The 17103-nt window shown below is 40.0% G+C and overlaps 1 protein-coding gene across 1 annotated transcript in view; it reads left to right on the forward strand.

Annotated features, from left to right (window-relative positions):
- Nucleotides 1–7817: 7817 nt before the first annotated feature.
- The window catches only part of ntng1a (netrin g1a), a 303494-nt gene continuing 294208 nt past the window's right edge, over nucleotides 7818–17103 (forward strand). The window contains exons 1-3 of the mRNA XM_044176497.1: nucleotides 7818–8095; nucleotides 8873–9055; nucleotides 9480–9605. The gene's annotated coding sequence lies outside the window, so the exon portion shown is untranslated. The remainder of the gene's footprint in view (nucleotides 8096–8872; nucleotides 9056–9479; nucleotides 9606–17103) is intronic.

The raw sequence follows: 17103 nt of genomic DNA on the forward strand, positions 1-17103 counted from the left end.
AAAACCACAGTCCTGAAGAGACAGCAAACAAACCAAACAGACTGCAGTCTGTGGGAAATTGCTTGGACTTGGTTAGCTTACCTTTACAATCCCAAGCTGGCCCCATCTGTGTGATTATAGAGAGTAAACCTTCGAGGGTGAACTTCTCCCCTCAGATTTGGAAATCAAATTGTTTTTTGTCCTTTTTTTGGTGTAAGCAATACTAAGAGTGTACTTGGGTGCATGTCAATCACAGCTAAGTTAACGTTTATGTCTGATCTTTAAGAGGGAAAAAACTATGAAATTGCTGTGGTGAATAGCTTGCCAAATGTGGTCTGGTTTGATTCAGTTTTACACCACTTTGGTGGTTTGACGACATATAAAAGCAACCCCACATTTTCTAATGCATCAGGTCCTTACAATGGCAACATTGTATCTTGCCATGTTTTAGCTAGAGCTTAGAAAGGTCCTGTTCTTCTCGATTTGCCCACACAAAATAACAGAAATGTGAGTCTCAGACAAACTCTATGCTGGTATGTGTTTTTCTAAAAATAGGAGTGTTGGAGCTTGCTAGTACACCTACAGTAGTAACTTTTAGAGATCCAAACTGGAACACAAACATGACAGTTGCACACACTCCAGCCAGTGCAAGAACATTCTTATCTTGCGAACGCTCTCAAATTTGAAATAACTGAGCATCAGGCTAAAAACAAACAAAATACATGATATAAAAGTTCAGCTTTGATATGCAGCTATCCCCTGTTCGGGTAAAGGGTAAAGGACCGTCCTGATTTAAAAGCTTGGTGTCCAGTTGTTACTAAATTGTTCTCTAAACACTCAGATAGTTCAAGTTTCAATAACTTTATTGTTTGCTAATCCGGTCATGTGCTGGTAGGTGCAACAATAACAAACATTTAAAACTGCAATAAGAAACAACGAAAATTTACAATTTACAATGGAATATTGTTGCGTTTAAAGCAGTGCAAGTACTAGGGCTTAGACTCTTTGTGGTACTGAAAGTTGCCCTAAAATATTTCACAGGCAATTTTAACTAACTGACAATCCAGAAGGCACACAATGCTCTGTGGCAAACCAGGAACCTAATCACAGCATGTAGCCTTGGTTTTTACACATGTTCCTGTTCAGATTTGACAGCAGGGGGAAAGTGTTTAAAAGAATGTTGGTTTCATTTTGCAGAAGGCATATTGCACTGTAAAAAAAAAAAAAAAAACTCCATGTAACTGATGTAACTGTTTACGTCCTGAACATTCTTCCTCTCTCTCCTCTATAATACAGATCTTTCAATGCAAACCCATTTGCACACCTACCCGTCGTGAATCAAGAACGTATAATCTGTGACGATGAATTCCTCAGTGTTAGATTTACCCTCTGTGAGAGCATAGTAGCTGTGTAGCTACTGAATTAACAGGGCTATAATCTGCAGATGCAACACTGGCTGGTTAATGAGGTGTGTTTGTGATATCCTCCAGAGGAGAAATCACCATAATTAAACAATTATGTGCCTCCTTTAATTGCAATATGTGCAAAAAGCATCAACATCATCTTAAAAAAACAACATTTTCTTAGAAGCAACTTTTATCCATTGATTTGCTATAATGGTTTCCAGAAATGTAGGTTTAGATTTAGGTTTAGTTCATGGTGTATGTGAAATGGCAAATCCATTGCATTCCTCCAGATTTTACTTTTACGGAACTTTTTTGTCAAATCTGTTAGTAGTAGTTCATTAAGTCCCAGCTCATGAGTTCAGCCTCCCTCTGGTTAAGATCCAGGCACACGGGGGTTATCAATCACATGTGCTCATCTGGTTCGACCTGCAGCTCATACGTCAACGCCAGTGTGAGGGAGGAGTTCCCATCTGTGCCCTACTCTGCCCGCCATCTCAACGATGACAAATGTGCCAACCGCGGTGGAAATATTGAGAGTTACCAGGACATTTATCCGGTAACATTTGAGCAATATGAAAGATAACCTTTTGTAAGTGGACGCAGATAAAGATGTATGTTCTGCCTTTCCTCTGCACAGGCTCCGTCTCCGTTTAATACTGCAGCTACCCAGAAGTAATATCATGCTAATATGTTTCTTATTTTGGGCTCAACCAGGTGTGCAGTCTGTTTGCTGGATGGAGCCCATGGATTGCTGGGTACATGTACACAGTCTTTAGGACGTTAAATGTTATAGGCTGTAGGTTGGGTACCCGTGGGCACATGTGGCCTATCTTTCTGGTCACTCTGTATACTGCATATTATTTGTACAAAGTGAGTGTTTACTCATGATATTTTTTTTTTTTTTTTTACTGTTAAAGAAAATACCAGGAGCACTCATGGCAACATCAACATGCCCCGGGCCATAAGGTGTCTCCAGACACCTCCGATGACGACACAGATTTTTACCTGTAGGCTTCTGTACGGTATTGTCAAGGTTTTGTTGGGCCTGGTGCAATGCAAGCTTCTGTTTTTACTGAAACTGAATTTTAATGCGCCTACAAGACAGACACTTCACATCAGGACGTTTACAGTTAGATTTGGTAGAAAAGGTTCTGCTCTTGGAGGGAGCTCTCAAAGAATCAAAGCAGCAACGGAGGATCCTACTGGGAGAACTAAATCTCCCTTAACAGACAAAAGATTAACAGCTGCATTAAAAAAAAAAATCTAGTTCTTTGATAAATGGTCAAAGGTACAAGCCTATGTACATAAAAACGTTAAGGTAGGAGTTAACTACGACTCCCAAGGTGCATTTTGCAAGAAACATCCAATCACTGAGTTTAAAATTCACTTCCACGCGCCGCTAATGAAGGGCAGAAACTATAGATTACGATGTTAAAAAAAAAAAATACAATCTGCAGCTTAAATCAATTCACTTTTGGATTCTGGGTCAATTTTGGATTAATTCAGCAACCATGGTGGCGTGTTTTGTTCTCAACCCCAACAACAAAGCTACTAGTCAGCTGTGAATGAGCCAGTGATTGTGAAGCATGAATGAAACAGCTAGTGCCGATCAGCTAATGCAAACCCCCAGCTCAGCTTGAACTAACACCATGCTTCATTTCAATGCCCAGAGACTCTCAGTTTAGTTCAAATGAGTTGCAGTTCAACAAAAATGAAGTGCCTTTCTCAGCATGGTGGGGCTCTGGCCTGCTCATAATCAGCATTTTGTTTGAAACAAAAGAAAAATATATTTCAATTAATCGTGTTGTTAAGCAAGAGCATTTATTAAATGCCATATTACTAATATTCTGCTAACTGAAATGAAATCAGTGTGAAATTGGTTTTACTACTGCATTTATGAAGATGATGTGAAACAAATTGTCAGTTTCATCAACATATCTGCTTGTGTTTGTTTTAAATAGATGACATGTGAAGCCAGTGTTTTTAAAGACTTGGTGAGATGTCATTTACCTCAGAAATATTTAGATTGTTTATGAAATACTGTACAAATATATTCGTAATTTGGCTCATATATTTGGCACAGCCAGAGGATTTTTAGTGAAGGAGTGATTTCTGTTACTTGGTGTGTGTGCCAACAACACACACAAGCAACTAATGGATGTGATTTCTTTAATCCCTGTTTTAACATGCAGCTTAATGGGCTTCGTTTGTCAGATATAAATCAGTTTGAATTTGGAAAAGGCCATTAAAACCGGCATCACAGGTTTTCTATTGTGGAAAGCTTGGCTACTTTCATCCTTGATCGTTTTTTCACTTCTGATACATCAAGCACTAATACTAACCTTTTACATAGCAGGGGCTGATTATTTCTCAGTGAGGTATACGCTGCGCTGTATTACTGTATATATTGCCATTTTGCCACAGAGTTCAATCCCAAAATATGATGTTAAGTTATGAGCAAACCAGTAAGGTGTAGCCACCAGTGGGACTGAAACATTGCGAATGTGCACGCTCTGTACAGTCGATATTTAAATGAGGCATACCCCTAAAATAAAAAACACACTAAAACAAACTTTTAGTCAGTCTTAGTAGTAAGCCCCCCCACACCTCTCAAAAAAGGCACCTTACTTTTGACCCTGAGTTAAAGATGGAAAACTAAAACACTGGGGCTGCATAATCTGTGCTGACACTTTAATGGAAACATCTTTTAAAGCATTTGGTACAAAAATAATACACACATTCTTTCTGAATGTCAGAATGTCGCTACTGGAAACCTAGCTGTTAGATGGAATTAAAACTGACACTGAGCCTACGTTACCAAGGGGTCGCCTGCCCTGAGCGAATTAATGTTAGTGATTAATGCAGCGAGTCGAGTTCACTTGCGCTGGAGCTGATGGGGAGCACAGGCCTCCTGTGGGCCACAGCATACATATCTAAGCGAAAAAGGGAGAGTAGAGGCTTTGCTCCGTTTAGTTTTACAGCAAACAATTTGTTTTTACCAATCAGATGGTCGGCAGTGCAGTCTAATGGAGATGGAATACATCAAATCTGGCACCATTTTTCCTTGACACATCACCCCAAGCACAGCATTTTCTCTCTTTTGGCAACACTTCTCTCTCTTCTACACATCTGCTTCCAAATCCAAATTCATCTGACCCTAGATCTTATTCAGTTTGTACATCTTTTAATCCATTTAAGGCTAATATCAGGCTTTTTTTCATTGACAAATATACACTAAAAGACTGTACAAAGAGTGTCCACTTCAGACTATATTTAGGTAGTGACTACCCAAAATATCTGTCCCCCTATCTGGTTTTACTTTGCTACATTCTAGTGAAAGTTACTTCTCCACACTGCCTTGTTTCAAAATCTGTAACAATAAAAAAAAACATAAGGTAAAAGAACAGCAGGGATGCACATGATGAGCAGTTGTTGAAGGCCTTTCTTGGAGCTGATGGCAAGGCACAGATGAAACTAACACCTACAGCATGTAGCTACAAAATCAAGATTTTAAATTTCCTATAGCTTTAAGCTTTCCGTCTTGTCGCCTTGTTTGATGGTGCATATGTCATCTTTTCTTTGCAACTTTCTTTTTTTTTAAGCACAGGCTGTAATAACCCTCAATTTGCCATCTGCCTCTTCCCCCCACAGCCATCACTGCTCTCTTCACGTACCCCCACTGGTGTGTACAGTAAATAAATGAACACTACCAGCCTGCAGTGGATTCACAGTTTGGAGACAGTCTGTGTTTAAGTATTCCAGGTCATTTTGATGTAGATGTTTGCTGCTCCTTGTCATTTATCTTCCCCTTCTGATGTGGCCCATTCGGACAGTGACGCTGAACAAGTGACCCTCGAAAACACAGTTTGGTATTTTTATCAAATTTTTAAATGTAACAGCATGACTGAAATCTGAATTTTATAATGTATATTCTTAGTATCCAGTAAAATCTGCATGGTATGCAGCGTAATATGCAAGTCCCAATTCGGATTGATTGACATCATTGTTAATGTATAGCCTACTGCATGGGAAACTCTGCAGTTGAAGTACTTATGAAACCCCATAAACCATAATCATGGAATGTTAAAGAAATAGTTCAACATTTTGGGAAATACACTCATTCGCTTTAGAGTTAGATGAGACAATTGATACCACTCTCATGTCTGCATGCTAAATATGAAGCTACCGCCAGCAGGGCTTAGCTTAGCATAAAGTCTAGCTATACAGCCAGTGAGCTTTAGAGGTGCTGCTAGGAGGATTTTGTTTCCTTTGGACAGAGCCAGGCTAGTTGTTTCCCCCTGTTTCTAGTCTTTGTGCTTAGCTAAGCCAGACGGCTACTGGCTGTAGCTTCATATTTAGTGTGCAGACATGAGCGTTGAATCAATCTTCTCATTTAATGCTCAACAAGAAACAAAAAAAGTGTATTTCCCAAAATAGCAAACTATTCTTTTAAAATGGCTTTTGTCATTTTCACCCTTCCTAGTTAAAGACTCACTACTTGTTATTTATTTGTAATGGCTTGGACTCAAATTGTTACTCAGAATCCGACTTGAGGTTTAATGACTGGACTACAGTCAGCACGGTCAGATGGCATGGAAATAAAAGTACAGCCCCAGGTAGATAGATTATGTCACATTCTGTATACTTTAGGCTGAGAAGTAATCAAAGTGCCTTTTCTTGGACATGCTTTAAATCTTGACACTGTGGGCCTTCCAGCCACACGCAGACATCAATAAATAGAAAGCCATTGTGAATGTTCACCTTTAAATGATGAATAGTTATCCTGAAAGGGGTAGTTTTCTACAAATTGATAATGGCCACAGCCACTGGTGAGGAATGAATGTGTTCACTGCATGCTATCAGTGTGTCAGTCACCAGAATTTGACCAAATACACATTCAAGACTGGTCAAAGACTCCCTAATACAGTTCATTTAAAGGGGGCCAACACAGAATCAATGATAGACCTAAACATTTCCCAAGAAATGCTTTTGTTTATCTCAATTGTAATATTAGAGCATAAATGTACCATGGTGCTTTGCAGCTGTTTGGTGGCCTGCTGAGACATTTATTGGTGATTTCTTTCTGTGGATATTTATGCAATTCATCACGTTTTTGTCTTAAAGAGACTAAAATAAATCTAGGCAGAGAGAACAAGATGTCTGTCAAAACAAATTAGATCATGGCCTATACATGAGCTCTTTCTGAAACAATCACACTCTAGCTGACCTCTGTCTGAACCGAAACCAGCAGAAGCAAACAAATGATGTCCCTCACTGAATTTTCTTCCTGCCTCGACCAACTTAACTGTGAGCTTTTGCTGACTTTGAAGGAGCAAACAGCGGGAAGACACACAGTGCTTAGTCAACTCCAGAGTGTACGTATGCTCGTCAGTCTTACAAGTCTTTCCGAGAGCAAATGTGTCAATTCTAAGGTATGCTTATTCATTATGAACAGACTGATGGCTTGACCATGCATATTTTATGCTTTTAAACCTTGCAAGTTTCATGAAGTTGTCTGAATGAGTAGCATTTAAAACTGAAGTGAAGTAATGTGCTTGAATAATTAATCTATAATGTCTTTGATAAGAATTACGACCAAGGTCATCAGTTTTATTTAAGCCAGGAGGTTTATTTATTAATCTTAATTGCATATTTATCTTGTTTATGTTAGGAGTCTTATGGATGGGCTTTATTTGGTACATACAAGATGACAGAAAAAAATAATCTAGTTGTTCCACTTGAGTTCGTAATGGTTCAGCTTTTTCAGAGGAGGAGACTGTCTTCACAAGTTATGCAGTGGAACTGGTGAGAGTACAAGATCTTTGTCAGTTATTGCATAGGCTTGTAAAGCCTGTATCGGTATGTAAAAGTACACCCTGCTTTGCTATAAAGTGCTCATTCCCAATGCGTCCTCCCTTTTCTGACATTACACCTCCTCTCTCATTGCTCTGCCCTGTGCTGTCCGAGTTGCCAACTAAATCTCAGCCTCATCTTGTCTGCCGTAACCTTGTTTATTCCCAACAGTGGCATTAGCAAAGCTGTAAAAGTATTTATGGGGGTACAAATGCGGGACAGCCAATCTAAGGTAAATCTATAAATCCTGGCTGTTGATTTCTCAGGGCCAGGAGGTGCAGGCCGGTGATCAGTAGAGGTAGAAAGTATTCCCCGGGTGACTCTATGTGACTAACGCACAGAGGCCGAGCAGCATGCCAAACAGTGCTATGGCGACACTGTTTTGCTTGTAATATGGCCAAGCTGGCCTTCGCCTCTGAAGTGAGACACCGCCTGGCTATCCATCTACCATGAGCTGGTATCATTAGCCAACACCCAACAGGGACCTGACTCAGCAATTGGTACGTGTGTGTGTGTATCACATCTTGCACCCTGTCCTTGGCTTATTTTAGGGATTGTAGTTACAGTACAAGGGCTTATACTTATGAAAAAAATTGTAAAGAGCACAAACATATTCCGTCTGTAGAAGTGTCGTTACTTACACTACAGTAAGCGGGACTTACTGTTACAGCTACATTAACCAACCTTTAGCCACTAGGGCGCAGAAAAACATAAAAACAAGCTGACATGAACAGCCACCACATACCAGTGGCTTGTTAAGTTTTTATGGCTGATGGGATAGCAAACAGTTGCCTACTTACACATCGAGCAGACACGTCAACATTTCATTTGGAGTCATTTCTGGCCACCAGACAAATGTAAGTAATATTTACTCTCCTGTTAGGTCTATTTTCTGCTCTCCACCAACTCCTCCTATCTGGGTCTTTAGCTGCGTGAAGCTCCACTATGTTCACCAGGTAGTTTCTGTGTTTCATTGTCGTTATGGTACTGGGAAGCAAGCATACAGTAGGTTCATCAGGTATTTTGCTGGAGACAGTTGCCTTCGGGTGTTAAGGAGAGTAGCTCAGACTCTAAAGTTAATTCAGGCCTCTCAACCAAAGCAATGACTAAAAAGTTCTGTAGAAGAGCAGAGTTGGTTGATAATTCTCTATGTGTTTATCATTCTGCTGTAGCACATTCACAACTTAAGCACAAAATGCAGAAAATGCTCCTTCATTAGTAAATATTGTGGCATATTCTTTTGCTAGCTATCCTGCAAGCTAACAGAGTTACATAGCTTACTAGCTAGCAGAGTTATGTTTTGTAGTTTACTAGCTAGCAGAGTTATGTTTTGTAGTTTACTAGCTAGCAGAGTTATGTAGCTTACAGTCAGACAACTAACCCAGAAAATTTGCTGTAGCTAGATGAATGGCCTTTTGATGTTAGCTAAGCTTAAGTGCATCGCTACATGAATAAGGAGTGAGTATTTTTTTGCTAATGGTTGGTAATGGTTAGCATTGATGCTTCACAGCAAGACGGTCCTCCATTTGTGCCCGGAAATTTTGAGGCCTTTGTCTGTGTTTGTTTCACATTACAAAGAAGATCATTCTAAATTACTAATAGTTGTGTTTGTGTCTGTCTGTGTATATGGTCAGGGATAGACTGGCAATTTGTCCAGGATGTTTACCCACCTTCCACCAAGTGCATCTTGACAGGCTCCTGTGCCCCTACGACCCAGAGTGGATATAGATGGAATATTATGCAGTAAACAAACAATGTGGAACAAGGGAAGGAGACTTGGAAAGAAGTGAACATTGAACTACTCAAGGAAACAAACAGTAGGCTACTCTGTCTGAGGAATACAAACCACTTAAATCAGCAGATGCAATATGTAACCAGTGTTGTCTGTCCTTTTGCATCTTTAGTCAACTGTTTATAATAAACTTAATACATTTTTAAAATCATTTTTTTATGAAAATAGGTGTTGATAGTAATACCTTCTGATAATGGGATTATAGTAAACTTCAAGAGATGTATGTGGATAATGTACATTGATATATGGTGAACAGAACCAAATGCCAATTTACAGTTAAAGTAATATTGTCATGATCTCCTTTATTGCTGTAGTCAGACAGTTGAAATTCTCTCACCTGAAAAAGATTGTCATACATCACAACCTCTTATGACAGAAGTAAGTTGAAGACCACATCTTTTCAACCCCAGTCGAACTTGTCTCTTCTTTTAACCTTGTGCTCTTCTCAGTATCGTGCAGGGAAGGATCTTCCATCAGCTTCCATCTCTAATAAGATTTACAGAGAGCATAGCAGAGAGAGCGGGGTCATATGTCTTGGGAGCTCTACCCTCAATATTGGCAAGGAAATCAATGTGGTGAGTAAACCTACCAGCACAGTTTGCAATCAGCTGCTAGGCCAAAATTAATAATTGAACTGAAATAATCCTGAAAGGTTTCCCCACTGTAGCAAAGTTAATAACAAAAGAGTCGTCCAGGCCTACGCCTTGAATTAGATATTAATCCTTGTATCAAGAATAATTACCAGGAAGGTTCAGAAACAGTGACCTTGCAGAGTGAGCCTCTTTCGTTGTCCGTCTGGACTCATTTCAACATGCAACAGGCGCCTCGGTTCCTGGATGTGTACTCAGTGACACAATTTGCAAAGGGACAATGTAGTTTCTCACTGCTTAATTCTTTGCACTGCACTGTCAGGGAATGGTCCCTCGGCAGCCAGGAACCTCATCATCAACAATTTCTTACTTGTTTACATTAATCCTATCTAGATATCCAGTCATTCCCATGGCAGCGCTTTGTAATTCGGCTCTCTTGTCACAGTTTTGATAGACAGTCGGCAAACACTCACTAATTAGCTGTGAATATTAGCTGTGTGCAGCTCTGGAAATTCTCTTCTAATGCTCCTTAATGGGAGTCAGGTCATTTGTTAATGCTACTAGGGCAAATAGAAAGCCCTTACGTATATACACTCCCATTGAGTTTTGACATAAATCCCGAAAATGTTCATGTTTCTAGGCACTAAATGGATCACCGACTAATAGCTGATCAGACATGATCATCAGACATTATTACTTTGACAAGATATTATTATCTAAGAATTAACTTCAAATCTGGATGCTTTTCTAACATGATTTGTTTATCTGATGATTATTGTATTGTAGTTAAGACTTCTAAATATATTTGTGGAGATTTTTGCTCTGTTATAATGATTAATTAAGGGATCCACTTGTGGAGGTCTGAAAACAACGCACACCTCATAGAGTATTATCCTGTTCATACGTGGCTAATTACACATGGTCATAAACTTTTTGAAGAAGGGTTTGGAAAGACAAGTGCATCAGTGCATCCACAGTATATCAAATTTGCACCTTTTCTTCCCCATTGTCCAGTTTTTCATCGCCATTGCAGAAAGGAAATGGTCTGATCATGTTAGTTTGTTAGTCAGTTGTGAATCTTAAAATGTATAACATGAACTGTCACTGGCTCTGATCACGGCATAATGTGCTTTGTCCCTCTGTACCTTATCACTGTATTAAGGCCTGTGATTTTCCGCTGCTTAGCGTCTTTAAAGTCGAACTGAAATTAAAATTCCTAACATTAGCAAGCTAGACTATATACGTTTCACTTGGTATGTGTAAAATTTCCGAGTGGAATACAAACTTAACAGTACAATTGACCCTCTCATGTTGAATGTTGTAAAGGGGCGATGGCTTAAATCACTAACAGTTGACAGCCAACGCTATGTGGGCTTGTTAAAGAAGGGGAAGAAACGTCTTGGATCAATGCTCGTAGGCTATTCTGCAGTCAGTGCAACACAGAAGTTGACAGCACATCTCCTAGCAATGCCTGCGTTCAAATGTCAGTTAACCGCTGTGAAGGGAAACGCCCAACCAGAGGGTTGAAGCTTAGAAGGTGTTTCCACGAATATGTCAAAAAACAGTGTTATCCTGTTTGGAAACATTTAAAAGTCCGCACAATAGCTGCAGAATCATTGCAGTTTATGTAAATTTCAGTTCAACTTAAAACTTCACTTCCAATGGAAAGGTTGAATTTCTGCAATTTAATCTGAGTTTCATATAATACAGTAAGTACAGTATGTTCTAGCTTCAAAGCTGCAACACGGTGAGATGTGTAATATGCACTATCTTGCTACACAGCACTGACCAACAGAACAATCGACCAAAAACACAGTATATTCCTGTTTGTTAAGGAAAACAGTGTGAGCAGTACGTAACCGTATCTTTCACTGACTCCAGGTACTGACCATGTGTGTGTGTGTGTGTGTGTATGAGTGTATGTGTGAAAGACACAGGGTTCTTATTATTTAAATGCATATGACGGTCTATCCATCAAGTGTTCTGCTCATTGCTCGCAGCTTATACATGTGAGTGTGAGAGTCTTTGGCCGTGGGTCTGAAAAGCAGCAGTAATGATCATGGAGAGCCGGGTGGTAGATCTAGCAGGTCCACCACTGAACTACCAGCACATCAGACGAGCGGGCGTTTATTACCCCCCTGTTTGGCATGTTTGATAGTGTGTGTGCACATAGACACTGCCGTGTGGAGCTGTGGATGCAGGGTTGGGCTCGCTACGTGGTGCTCTCTGCAGTAGGTCCCAGTGTGGTGTACAATAATGACCTGTCAGAAATGCAGGCCTCTGAAAACAGGGATACTCCACAGAGGCTATCTGACTAAATGAATTCTAACAGAGCCAAGCCAACCCCCTGAGACCCCTGAAAAGCATAATCTATTCCACTGGTCTCTTATCAAAACTGACAAGAAAAAAAGGAAGCACACCAAAATAGCACATGCTTGGCTAGAGGAGAATGATTTCTGTCGTTTGGTACAAGATAATTATTCTTTTATATGTAGTATAATGATGCCATGTTTATTTGTTGTGCTGTTCACTTGGTCATATTCTTTTCTGTTAGAATTTACCTTTTAACAGTATTTACATTTGCATTATTAACTTGGGCAGCAATTGTACTGTTCAGTCTAGGTTTCTAAAGATGAACAAGCCTCACTAGCCAGATGAAAGTGCGTGTATGTACATGGTATCAGCTCGCTCACACTGCATAAAGATGACATAGAAGGATTTGCAATGTCACTGTGCTGTTAGGTCTCACTTTTTGTAGTTAGTTTGTTGTTAATAAATTGAATTTGAGGATACTGTGATACACCAATTGTATGGTCAAAAGAGTTGTGTACCTGTGGCATGAGGCTTGTTTATGAGTAGGTTTAAACATTTTATGTGGACCCCCCCCCCCAACAAAAAAAAGCCAGCGCTCTAGTTGCTGTTAGGGGAGCAGCTTTAAAGAGGCTGTTTGTGATAACAAATAATTGATTAAAATGAAAGCTGCAGAAGGGGCAAAAATTTGAAGTCAAAACACATCATCATAAATCACAAAGTGGGATTGCAAAAAGGAAGAGCATTACACCCTGACTAAGTGAGACACATTAACCTTAATTAATATCAGTATGGTCCAGGTGGTAAATAGTGTACTCAGAAACTGAAGAAAAAGTAATAGGCTTCTCTTATCTTCAGTTAACTGCTGAGGGCCAGTAAGTTCTAACAGTTTAACCCAAAAGTGATTAAAACATGTGCTTTCATCACAATAACGTTAAACTGTAATGGGCCCTGCATCCAAATTCTGACTATGAACTACTTAAACTTGATGTGCTAGCTAGACTGGCTGGGACTATGATCCTGGATCATATTGTTATATTGTTTTGTAAACATAAAACTGCCAAATGGAAAAAAAACTGTTGACATCAGCCTTCTAGTAGTAATTACAAGTTGGATATACAGGATTTTGCTGGTGGGAGAGCAGTAAACATAACTCAAGTGGATTATCCTTTAACTAATCATTATAACAGAGATCAAAGGTCAAAATCAGCTCTGAAGTCAGATTCATCAGTTATAAATACACAAACTTTACTTCTGCAAAACAAAAGATATCTGCTGTAGATTGCTTGTCATTTTTAAATTCATATAAATTGCTTTCGGTTGTGGGGGGTCAAAAAAAAGGTGCTTTGATTGCTTTTAAATTCAACTTGTGTTGTTTGCTTTTGCCCTTGAGCATGTGTTAGTACTGGAAAACAGCAACATTGGCAAAAAATTAGGAAAATAGGCTGAAAATATCCAGAATTGTGTTTTAAGATTAATGTCCAAAATTGTCGTCAAACTGGACACAACAACCCTTGCTGAAAGTATATGTCAAATCCACCCCAAAAGATGTTAAGGTCCATGAAACAGGAGGAGTGGACAGTTTACTATAATGTGATTGATTCCTGGGTGATTAAGTCTTTTAAATGTTCAAAAAACTGAAATTGTCATCAGTCACTGGCACTCTGGGCTGCCGAAAATGTGAAGCGGCTTTACGCAGCTTTAAAAAGTCTAAGAAAAATGGAAAAGGAGCCCATTCTAAATCTCCTGTGAGGTGGATATTGCCTTTAAGACATAGCTGTCAGCTGTGTCAAAGGTGCTTTCCTGTCAGATATAAGTGACGTTGAATCTGAACCCTCAGTCTGCCAGAATTACTTTTTGATGGAATCTTCAACCCATAATAATCGTATTCAGTCAAATAATCACTCTCCATATAGCTTAGAGTGTGAGTCAACCTAAACTGTCAGCATTCAATTAGGCAAAGATTTTTATCTCCCCCCCGGCACAGCTTGTCAAGCTGAATAATATAGCCGTCACCCCTGAAGGTGAAAACCGTCCACCGTGTGGATGGAGACCTATTGTCTGGAGGATTGACAAGGGTTGATGCAACAGGCTAAAGTAAGTTAAGGCTTTCACACACACGCTCCCTCTCTCCTCACCACTGGTCCCCAGAGAGGGTATTTTTCATGCTTTCAAACCACCCAGCAGTGACAAGCCTCTGACAACCCCTGCTTACTGTGACACCTTTGTGGGTCCAGTGGAGGTTTCCACCACAGTGCCTCCTTTGACGGGCATTCTTGAGAGAAAACACACATTATTCTGCCATAACGCCCTATTTGATTGATTGGCACAGTCAAACTTTTTCGAGTGAGAGATGGCACAGAAGACTTTGACAGATTTATTTATTTTTTAAGGAGTCCCAGTGAAAATGTATGGATGCTGGATGATTCTTGACGTTAACCCCAAATAGTAGAACTACTCCCTCAAAAACTTTTATTTGCCATTACCAAGTCATACAGACTGATATTATTTACCATCATTGATACACACACAATAACATTTACAGTACAAACCTACACATAACGAAAATAATGTGAAATATCATCCCGGACTCCTAATAATTACATTAAAACCACCAATTTACAGCAAATACATTTTGAGAGAAACATAATGCTAATGCTGCCAGAATTATGTTTTTTTTCAATCAACATAATGAGGAAACATTTTTGATTAACGTATCTGCAAAGTCGCAAAATGTTCATGCTGAAAAATATCTGTAAAATGCTCAATGACAACATATTTCATTTGATTTCATTACATGAAACTTACACTTCCTCTTGTAAGACGGTGTAGTCCCTCATTCGTCCAGGAGTGTTCTATCGTAGAAAAGGTTTCAGTCGTAGTCATCTGGACACTGTTTTCAGAATCAAGACGGCTCCCATCCGGGAGTCATTCTCAATTGTGAAAAGAATGGGATGGTAATCATTAATCAGGCCCAACAATAGGCCTGATTACTGATTACTGGCCCTTCTTGGAAACAATTAGGTCAGTTTCAGGTGAAACTAGCTATTAACAGATACTCAGGCAGATTCCTTCCTGAGGGCAGGGCTTATGTAACACAGTAGCTTAAATTTCTAGTTCCCGTCCCATTTTTTTCACAATTGAGAATGACTTCCGGATGGGAGCCGAAACGTCTTGATTCTGAAAACAGTGTCCAGATGACTATGACTGAAACCTTTTCTACGACTTCCTCTTGTAGCAACTAACAGTTTTATAGTTATGGTTAGGCACTCACAGCACTTGGTTATGGTAAGGGAAAGATTGTGGTTTATCGTATTAGCCAGAATATAAGATGACCCTGATTATAAGATAATATTCAGGCCAATACGGTATCCAGGCAGCAATTACATTTCCATCAGAACATATTTGGGAAAACAATTTAGTAGCAGCCTATACAAGTGTAATTTCTAGGAGATAGAGTGGAAATACAGACAGGGGGACAAATTAGAGGAAAAACCTGAATAAAAGAGTGGAGAAACATATCAAATGCAGATGCTTCCGTGCGCCAGGGCTCACTGAATGGTTTGGTGAGTATGAAAATGACGTGAATAAAATGCTACGGCCTTTACAGTCACCACATCTCAACCCAGTTTCACATCTATGGAAGATTTTGGACTAACGTGTAAGACAATGCTCTCCACCACCATAACACCAAATGATATAATTTAAACTTTTATCTTCAAATCTATTTAGTGATGTCTGTGACTGTCTCTGATGCTATATGTCCTTTTGGCTATGTTTGTTTTTCTTTCCATCTGCTGTACTCAGGTCTCTCTTGCAAAAGAGATCTTGATCTCAATGAGATTACTTGATTAAATAAAGGTTGTATATATAAACGAGGGAATATCTTGTGGAGGAACGGTGTTCATCCCTCCAGTAGAGTTCCACAGACTTGGCAAGGAGCACTGAAGCTGTTCTGGAGGCTCGTGGTGGCCGGACTCCATACTGAGACACTTCATGTTGGGTTTTCCCATCTGTATATGACAGATGATGGGATAACTTGTCAAGATGCTCCTCTACATAGTTTGAAAATCTAAAACAATAATGGGATCATCTGCAGGCATCTTCAAACTTACAATAATTTAATAATAAAATTCATGAACTAATTTTAAGCAACTATGTTTCATTTTGAAAGGGTCCAACATTTCAAGGTGTATTGCATTATTATGTTCAAAGTTGCAGCTGAAGGAGATTCTTTCAGTGTGGCTTTGGAAACTTAACTCATTATTTTCTTGTTACAGGCTTTTGTTGATTCTTTTTCAACTTTCCTGGGCTCTTCATTGAGCCTTTTAACTAATGCCCTGTCCACAGAGATACCTGTAGCTGTACACTGGAGTGGTGTTGTTTGTGTCAGAGGGCAGCGCCTTGCCTTCACAAAGAGGCCACATCGGTTTCAGCTGACTGCAGCTGTGGCACTCGCCATGTGTGGCTGGGAGATTGGATACCTGCTACACAGCATCTCGCTTACTGAATCCATCCCTCCCTCTCCCTAAACCCTGCACGGGGGGGGGGCGGTCTCCCAAGGTCAGTCAACCCGCCACGCACACACTTACACACACCTATTCTCCCTCACTTCCCACCGCTGACAACCTTTCCCGTGAAATCGGGAATTGGTATGGCCGTGAAGTCGTCGTTCACATGAGGTAAGACGAGGGTGAAATGCCAGCATGACATCCCAATTTGTTGTCATGGCAACACAAAAGCAGGAAAAACAAAAGCATTCTAATAAATCGTCTGTTTTTTCCCAAAATGTGGCATGAAGGGACCGTGTGGTGGAGAATCTGAGAAATGACAGAAAAAGAAGAGCAGCTGCTGACAGCTGGTGTCTTTGGGGGAATCAAGTGGAAGGGAGCATGTTTCTGGACCACAAAATGTGAGGCAAGTACTTTGACATTTTCCCCAAACCAACATTTGATGACTTTTACCCCAAGCAGAGGACACTGCAGACATTTTGGGTGAGTCCTCCTCCTCTTCTTCCCCCTCACCCACCACCAAACCTCCCCCACCCTGCCTCAACATATTGCACCTGTTCAATTATTTAGCTGCTACTCTGTGGTTCAGTCCTGAGTTGCAGTGAAAGCTGTACCTGCCGATTAGAGCGGGGCTTGTCACCGGAGCTGGCCAGATATCTCCG

The sequence above is a fragment of the Siniperca chuatsi genome, linkage group LG19 (assembly GCF_020085105.1).
Source record: "Siniperca chuatsi isolate FFG_IHB_CAS linkage group LG19, ASM2008510v1, whole genome shotgun sequence".
NCBI classification, from domain to species: Eukaryota; Metazoa; Chordata; class Actinopteri; order Centrarchiformes; family Sinipercidae; genus Siniperca; species Siniperca chuatsi.